Source organism: Rhinolophus sinicus, linkage group LG03 (genome assembly GCF_036562045.2).
Source record: "Rhinolophus sinicus isolate RSC01 linkage group LG03, ASM3656204v1, whole genome shotgun sequence".
Classification (NCBI taxonomy): domain Eukaryota; kingdom Metazoa; phylum Chordata; class Mammalia; order Chiroptera; family Rhinolophidae; genus Rhinolophus; species Rhinolophus sinicus.
The window spans coordinates 105352506-105362457 of NC_133753.1; the positions used below are offsets into that span (position 1 = coordinate 105352506).

Here is a 9952-nt window from a genome sequence, read left to right on the forward strand (position 1 = left end):
AGCAATCAAGGCTCAAATATAACAGTATGGCACACACAACCCACACAAAGGACAACTTGCAGGACACGGCACCGGTGACCAGGGAGACAGTGTCACTGAGTCCCACAGGGCACCTACTACATAAGGCCACTCTACTAAGACCAGGAGACATAGTAGCCCTACCTAATACATAGAAGCAAACATAGGGAGGCGGCCAAAATAAGGGATAAAGAAACATGTCTCAAATGAAAGACTTATCAGGGTGATCACTTCATAAATTACATAAATGTCCAACCACTATGCTGTACACCTGAAACTAATATAAAATAATATTGAATGTCAACTATACTTGAAAATAAATTTAATATGTCTTGACTATGAGGTCTGACATTTAAGTCTGCGGACTTGTTGCACAATGTTGCTAACCTTTTTTTATTTCAAAGGGATTATTTATTATGAATTTGTACCAACTAGACAGTTAACCAAGTTTACTATTTTGGAAGTGCTGAAAAGGCTGCATGAAAAAGTTAGATGACCTGAATTTTTGCCAACAATTCATGCCTCTTGCATCACAACAATGCACCAGCTCACAGGGCACTGTCTGTGAGGGAGTTTTTAGCCAGTAAACACATAACTGTATTGGAACAGCCTCCCTACTCACCTGATCTGGCCCCCAATAACCTTTTTTACCCAGAGATAAAGGAAATATTGAAAGGAAGATATTTTGATGACATTCAGAACATCAAGAGTAATATGACGACAGCTCTGATGGTCATTCCAGAAAAAGAGTTCCAAAATTGCTTTGAAGGGTGGACTAGGCACTGGCGTCGGTAGATAACTTCCCAAGGGGAGGACTTCGAAGGTGACCACAGAGTGATATTCAGCAATGAGGTATGTAGCTCTTTTTCTACATATGATTCCCTGTTTATAAATTTACTTCCATAGTTTCATTTCTAAGGACTACATGGGATTCCATGGTATGAATGTACTATAATTGATTTAAACATCCCCTCATTTGGGGATATTTAGATCATTTCCAATCTTTTACTCCTTACATGTGAATCTTTGCACACATCTTTAAATGTCTCTCAGAATAAGTTTTTAGATATAGAATTGCTGTGTTAAAAGCCATGAGTATTTTGGAAACATTTTGTATTTTATTTTATTCTTTTAACCATAGTCTTCACGCCTTTGAAGTCACCTAGGAGGTTGTTAATTAAATTATTTGCTGTTATTGTTAATAGTTTATTTTGTGATTCTTACTCTGCCATTTAAAAGAGAAATTCAAGTAGGTAAAGAGATAGTTCAGTAGTTCCAACAGATAAAAGCATAGGAGGACAAATTTTTGTTTTCCTCATCCTTTGTGGAAAACTACAGAAACTGACAGAGAAAGTGCCAGGAAAGAAATTGATTCCTTACGTGAGTGTAGTACTGGGACTGAACAATACAGAAAAAAAATGAAACATTAAGCCCCAGTATTTTGGTACCAAACATTTTTACAACTGGAGAAATCCAGCTGTTTGACCAATATTTTCAAAAACCTTGGAGAGTCAGAACAGAGCTTAGCTGTGGGGAGGAGTTGGGGTTGGATTTGACTGAGGAGATGAATGGCAAAAGAACCCTCCTTGGGTACTGGAAATATTGTATGCCTAGATCTAAATGGTAGTTACAGGTATATGTGTACATACATAAAGCTTCATCTAGTTGTACACAGAAGGTCAGTGTACTTTAGAGTATGTGTGTCATATCGCTGAAGAGTTTCAGATTGTTGGCGTCATGTAAGCCAGACAACTGGATTTTCATTTTACTTCCAGTTATTTTTATATGCTTTTATTATCATTTAAACTTATTACATATTTAGGCAGTAAACACATAAACACAATTAGTCAAACGCTGGCAAGTTGGCAGACTTCTTTTTTCTTTTTCTAAGTTTGGATGATTCTCCCATTTAAAATTCCTAACAGCTGCACATTTAGGTAGCCTCCACTTTTTGGCTGTTATCACTCCTTGTACATAATTTTCTGTGTGTGTCTTTAATTATTAACTAAAGATAAATTTCTAGGAAGCTGCTGCTTAGTAATCTAAAGAAAAGATGAAATGCAAACCCTGTGCCAACAGTTATCTAGAAATTAAATGGGGTACGATGTGTCTAAAACAAGACTTTGTTCAAACACTATTTAGAACACTTGGACCACCTTAGAATAAAATGCTCAGAATGTAGCATTAGCTCATCTTTAAAAAATATAGGAGTTTGGAAAAACCCAAAAGATAATAGCGAGCATCCAGATATTCTACTTTCCTAAGCATACACAGGTCAAATTTCCCTCTCTGGAAACTCAATCTCAGTCTTTCAATTTTAAAGCACAAAAATTAAAATTGGAGGCTTTTCCAAAATATTAGATAATTTAAAAAATGTTGGTCTAATTTCTGATAAGGGCACATCTCTCATTATCACCTACATTATGATACACAAATCAAGAACAGAGCTCTTTTTGATTTTGACTATATTGTATATGCAGCATTTTTATATTGCTGAACAATTAGTTGGTTGCATGTGTGTTTACTTTAACATTAGACAGAACAGCTTTCTTTCTGCCCTTCACACACCCATTTCTTTTGTTTTCTAGAACTTATATTTTGGTTGGCAGCAGCAAGTCAAACCTCAGAACCATTTGCATTTCTCTAACCTCTCAGTACACTGGTGCAGACATTTGTTTGTGCACACAATATTGTAATATATCTGTATTTTTGGTTGGAATCCAGTTCATCTGTTACAATTTAGTGATGTTCTAAGCTTTTACTTCCATCTCTTAGACCCTAAAATGACTTCATGTCTTGGCTGAGCTTCAGCGTTTCAACGTATACAGACAGATCCAGACTCTTATTCCCTCTACCATGCTGGGCTGTTACCAGCGGTTTCTGGGACATAGAAAACATCCAAACTGGCAAAGTTCAGAAAGAGCACGCATTTTTTTTTTCCCAGGAATATTTTGCTTCGTTGTGACAAAAGGCTAACCTGTTCCCCTGTTTAAAATATGCAGTGGAATAATTTTAGCTCCTGAAATTTTCCATTATGAGTATGAATCTGTATTGAGAAAAAGGCCAAAAAAAAAAAAAAAAAAAAAAGAGAGAGAGAGAGAGTCCTATCAATTCTCCTATGCTTAGCAATTGTGTGGTTCTCTGAAGCCTCTGACATTGATCTGGAACCTTGGAACCTTCACCTACATAAGTGCTTCCGACGCCAGTAGTCCAGATTACATCTCTGTTCTCCTCACAATCAGCCTGACAGGAAAAGATTCTTTGTGGCAGAAACTGAAAAAACAAAAATGAAAACAGAAAAAAAGACCTACAGACACTAGCGTTTATAGGTCATATGAGTGACAAAGCCACCTTGAAACGTCATCATCCTGTGATGAAGCTCTCCAGGCACTGTTGCTAAGCTTCCCTGGAACCTAGTATTTCCAACTAGCTTGTTATTGCCATAGTCTTTAATAGGAACAGAGAGCCACAGCTACAGATATTGGAGGAAAGCCTCCAACATGAAAGGTAGAGACCAAAGTGAGCAATGCAGGTGGGGGTACGAGGATGGGAGGATAAGAAAAGGGAAGCAAAATAATTCAGAGAGTAGAAAGAATACTTAACAGCAACTAAGAATAGCCTTAGCGAGAGCAACCAATACAATACATGTACAGAAATGAGGTGCCTTAAAAATGGGTCAATCATAGAGCAAAAAAATAGTTCTTTGAAATTAAAAGTTGGGAAGCAAATTTAGTGGAAGGGTTTGAAGACAGAGTTGAAGAAATCTCCCAGAAAGACTAAAAAGACAAAGAGAAGGAAAATATGAGAGGAAAGATAATAAGAGGATCAGTTCAGGAGGGACAACATATGAATAACAGTTCCAGAAAATGAAGAGGAGGAAATTATAAAAAGCAAACACAAAACATCTCACTAAGTCCCTCATACAAAAAAGTGCCTCATGAAACAAATGAAAAAAAAACCCAAAACATTCCATACCAAGTTATATCATCATGAAATTTCAGAAGACAAGATATAAAGAGAAGATCCTAAAAGCTTACAGAAATTAAAATGACAATGAGATACCACTACGTAACCTATTATAACAGCCAAAATCCAAAACAAGGATACCACCAAATGCTGATAGGGATGTGGAGCAACAGAAATTCTCATTCATTGCAGGTTTGCTGGTGGGAATGCAAATTTGTACAGCTACTTTGAAAGACAATTTGGTAGAGTCGAACAAAACTAAATATCTCTTACCATGTAATCCGCAATCACGCTCCTTGGTATTTACCCAAAGGAGTTGAAAACTTATGTCCAGACAAAAACCTGCACATGGATCTTTATAGCAACTTTATTTATAACTGCCCAAACTTGGAAGCAACCCAGATGTCCTTCAATAGATGATGGACAAAGAAACTGAGGTACATTCAGACAATGGAATAAATTTCAGTGCTAAAAAGAAATGAGATAATAAGTCATGTAAAAACATGGAGGAAACTTAAATGTATATTACTTAGTGAAAGAAACCAATCTGAAAAGGCTACATACTATATGATTCCAATATTCTGGAAAAGGCAAGACTATGGAGAGAGTAAAATATCAGTGGTTGCCAAGGGTTGGTGGGGGTGGCAAGGAGGGCTGTGTAGGTAGAGAATAGAGGATTTTTAGGGCAGTGAAAATACTCTGTATGATACTATAATGATGGATACCTGTCATTATACATTTGCCTGAACTCATAGAATGTACAACACCAAGAATGAACCCTAATATAACCTATGGACTCTGGGTGATGATGATGTGTTGATGTAGGTTCATCAATTGTAACAAATGTACCATCTGGTGGGGAGGTTGATAATGGAGGAGGCTATGCCCGTGTGGGGGCAGGGAGCGTATGGAAATCTCAGTCCTTTACCCTCAAATTTTCTCTAAACCTAAAACCATTCTAAAAAAAAAAAAAAAAAAAAGTTTTCTAAAAAACTCTTACCAAGAGGAAAACAGATGCCATACAATGGCTTGGAACTCCCAATAGCATCAGATTTCCCCACAGTGAAATTGGAAGTGTAAAGCAATTGAAGCAACGCATCAATATCCTGAAGCGCTATGATGTTCAACCCAAAATTTTGTTCCCAGTAAACCAGCAATCAAATGTGAGAATAGGATAAAGATAGTTTCAGTCATTCAAGAATTTAAGTTGTTTCCACTCATGTTCCCCACTGGAAGGTATATTGTACAAGACAAGGTGAAAAACTAAGAAAGAGGGAGAATTTTGGATGCAGGAAACATGGGGGTAAACTCAGAAGAGTGGCATACGTTATGGAAGGCAGTGTGGAGGTTCCTCAAAAAATTACGAATAGAATTGCCATATGACCCAGCAATCCCTCTCCTGGGTATCTACCCCAAAAATCTGAAAACATTTATACATAAAGACACGTGTGCTCCAATGTTCATTGCAGCTCTGTTTACGGTGGCCAAGACATGGAAACAACCAAAATGTCCTTCGATTGATGAATGGATAAAGAAGTTGTGGTATATATACACAATGGAATACCATTCGGCGGTAAGAAAAGATGATATAGGAACATTTGTGACAACATGGATGGATCTTGGGAGTATAATGCTGAGCGAAATAAGTCAGACAGAAAAAGCAGAGAACCATGTGGATTCACTGATATGTGGTATATAAACCAAAAACAACAAAAGAACAATACAAACAAATGAGAAACAGAAGCCCATAGACACAGACAATAGTTTAGTGGTTGCCAGAGGGTAAGGGGGGTGGGGTGTGGGGGGTGGGAGACGAGGGTAAGGGGTATCAAATATATGGTGATGGAAGGAGAACTGACTCTGGGTGATGAACACACAATGGGATTTATAGATGATGTAATACAGAATTGTACACCTGAAATCTATGTAATTTTACTAACAATTATCACCCCAATAAATTAAAAAAAAAAAAAAGAAGAGTGGCATAGATAAGTTTTGTGACAACGGTCATTGAAAACCCAAGAACGACAATGATGTAGCAAGCTCAGGAATTCCTAGGACAGATTGGAGAGCTCTGGGAGGGAAGTCCCAAGAAAATATGGAACTGACATGTGCCTCGTATATATGTTGGTAGTCACATAGCAGGAACGTTAGAATGTTTGAAAAATTAGGTAAAAGGAAAAGATGCTCCTTGGCTCATAATGAGGTTATGTGCCAGTAAACCCATCATTCGTTAGTTGAAAATATCCTAAGTCAAAAATGCATTCAATACACCCAACGTACTGAACATCAGAGCGCAGCCTAGCCCACCCTAAACGTGCTCAGAACACAATATCCAAAAGAACGCTGGCAACCCAGCACACTGTAGGGTCCCGGCTGTGTACCCTGCTGTCCGCAGGGCAGGCTGGGAGCAGGGGCTCACGGCCGCTGCCCAGCATCACGGGAGAGTATCGTATGGCGTATCACAAGCCCAGGAAAAGATCAAAATTCAAAATTCAAAATACGGTCTCTACTGAATGTGTCTTGCTTTCACACCATCATAAAGATAAAAAATCCTAAGTGGAACTGTCGTTAAGTTGGGGACCGTCCGCATATCTCAGTTCTCCTATTGGTACTGTTTCTCTGGAGAACTCGAACACACTACCCGTGCAGTAAGGATCCCTCAAAATTGCCCTTGCGTGTGTAAGTCAGTGCCCTGGAACCAAGAAGCTGGACGTCAGCAGCACCCTGGTTCTTCCTGCAGCAGGGCCATATTGCCCATAGTTACGGCAATCCTACGCCATTGCCACTCCCGCTGTAAGTGCAGGAGTCATTCTTTTGCCTGCCCTATAACATATTACTCTAGCAAGAGATCAAGTCACTCAAATTAGCTTCCCCAGAGAACAGGAAATGCAATTTTGTGTCTGGAGCGAGAGGATTCAGAAGTTTAGCAAAGTCCTGGGAACTTAAATTGTAGGCAGGGATAATATTGCTGTTCATCACTGTCTACTTATTTTCTATTTAAAGAGTTTTATCTTCCTAGTAGAGGGGGTTGGTTTAATAGCGCGTCAGGGGAAATGTCTAGTGAACGTATTGATTGAGTGTATGATGATAAATGTGGGCAACTTATCTCCTAATCTTCCTCTAGGTTTGCCTCGCTGAGGGTGAATAAAATTATTTTTAATATAGCCAAGAAAGTCTTTTTTCAATGCCTTGGAATTCTGGTACCATACATGTCCCTAAATGACTTGTTGTTTCCTAAGAGTGAGAATTTGTACATTAGCACCAGGTTGAAGACATTTCCATACATGGCACTTTAGCTAGGAATATTTAAGTTATGCTAAGACAGTACTTCAGGGAGGGACCAAAGAAATATATACATACAATGTTCACATATCAAATACGTCCACATTTGACAGAAAAGAAGATGGTCATTTTTCCACAGGGGGGGAAAAGCAAGAAACTTTATTACCAAGGTCAAGAAAAGGTTTCTAAAGCACTCCACACATTGTATGCAAAATAGAAGCAACCTGAAGGGGTAGGAGGAATGAGACTGTTTCACAAAGCAACTTAATTTTACGTTAGATTCCATTTTCCAATTGAATATAAATATTTCTGAAAAAAAAACTTGTACAGAAGACAGCATTCTTATTATTGTCAGCTCCTCCCGATTACTTACTCGAGACCAATGCAATGCTGAAAAGGGTTTACTTTGATGCTCTAACAAGAAGTGTACTCCTGTCACATCCAGAATGACTGATAATGCTCAGGCCTATCCATTACTCCATTCAAATAGTAGGGTTTACTTTCTTTTAAGGTCACTTTGGCTATAATGCTGTTACTGTCCTTTCTTCTGCTCTGCAGTCTTAATTTCACAGAGGACTGGTAGAAAAAGAGAGATGGACTGGGCAGCAGTCATTTATACACATACACACACACAAAAACCAACTTTCTATTGACATGAAATAGTTTTGGAAATTCTAAATTGATTATTATTGTTGCTGTTGTTTTGTTGAAATAACTAAGTGTGGAACACTAAAAGAGTTAATGAAACACAGGACTCCTGGGTTGTAAGTCCAGCTCTATGAGTATGTAGTTGTGTGACATTGGGCAAGGCACCACACCTCTCTGGGCCTCTGTTTACTTTTTTGTAAAATGGATTTCTTTGACTATGGCGTCACTAATGATCTATGAAATGATATATACAAATATATAACATATGCAATTACATATGTAATTGAATAAGTGTGTGTGTGTACATTTCCTGAAACAAATATATGTAGCAGTGCACTCCACAGAATGTTGTCCTGCTGTCCTTCTGGTGCTGGTCCTGCCTTATTTTAGAGTAACACTTGGACAAGCACATTTGGAATCTATTACATTTTCCTGTAGGCCTGAAGAAAAGCATTTTGACTTAATGTATCAAGCTTTGGACTTCTTTTCCTGAGAAATGCAAAGGTATGGCTTAATATGGTTTCCCCAGCTTTTTATTTTGTAATATTTCAAACCTTCAGAAAAGCCGCAGGAAACTACAATGAAAACCGTATAACCTTCTCTGAGATTTATCAGTTGTTACCATTTTGCCACATTGGTTTCCTCTCTATTTCTCTTTCTCTACTTCCTTACCGGATTGGATATATAGGCGTTGGTGAACCTTTGGAGAAATTATTGCAGACATCATGACCCTTCATCCCTAAATATTTTAGCATCTAGGTCCTAAGAAAAAGAACATTCATTCTCAGGTTCTTTTACATGGACCACCTAAGAGGCACGCTGTAAGAAGCAACAACCTCTTCCTCTCAGCCATCCGCCGAGCAGCCCCAAAGCAGCAATCATGCATGACTGCAACTCCGTCCAGGTGGGCCAGGCTGGTGTCCAGATGGGCAACGCTTGCTGGGAGCGCTACACCTGGAGCAGGGCATCCAGCCCGAGGGCCAGATGCCGTGTGAGAAGACCTTTGGGGGAGGAGATGACTCCTTCATCACCTTCAGTGAGACAGGTGCTGGCAAGATCGGGGCAGTGTTTGTAGACCTGGAACCATAGTCACTGATGAAGTTCGAACTGGCACCTACTGCCAGCTCTTCCGCCCAAAGCAGCTCATTCCAGGCAAGGAAGATGCTGCCAATAACTATGCCTGGGGGCACTACACCTGGCAAGGAGATCACTGACCTTGTCTTGGACTGAATTCGGACAATGGCCGACCAGTGCACAGGTCTTCAGGGCTTCCTGGCTTTCATGACCTTTGGTAGGGGAACTTGTTCTGGGTTCACTTCCATTTGCCCAGTCCCCCCACTCCCAGGCTTCTAGAGCTGTGGTTGAACCCTACATCTCCCCCCTCAGCACCCACACCATTCAGGAGCACTCTGATTGTGACTTCATGGTCCACAACGACACCATCTACATCTGCCTGGGGCCCTGTCCCCGCATCCACTTCCCTCTGGCCGCGTATGCCCCTGTCATCTCTGCTGAGAAAGCCTACCGGGAGCAGTTTTCTGCAGCAGAGATCGCCGACGAGTGCTCGGAGCCAGCCAACCGATGGAGACATGGAGCCCTCGCCACAGTGAATACAGGTGGCTTGCTGCCTGTTGTACCATGGTAACATGGTTCCCAAAGATGTTGATGCTGCCATTGCCACCATTGAGACCAAGCCTACCATCAAGTGTGTGGACTGGTGCCCCACTGGCTTCAAAGTTGGCATTAATTAAAAGCCTCCCACTTGGTACCTGGTGGAGACCTGGCCGAAGCACAATGAGCTGTGTGCACGCTGAGCAGCACCACAGCTGTTGCTGAGGCCTGGGCGCGCCTGGATCCTGAGTCTGACCTGATGGATGCCAGGCGTGCCTTTGTTCACTGGCATATGGGTGAGGGCATGGAGGACGGAGACTTTTCTGAGGCCTGAGAAGACAGGGCTACCCTTCACAAGGATTATGAGGAGGGTGGTGTGGATTCTGTTGAAGGAGACCGTGGGGAAGAAGTAGAGGAATACTAA

General features: G+C 40.3%; 1 pseudogene; it reads left to right on the plus strand.

Moving 5' to 3' along the window:
* The first annotated feature begins 8797 nt into the window (after positions 1 to 8797).
* Positions 8798 to 9952, plus strand: LOC109453542 (tubulin alpha-1A chain; annotated as a pseudogene).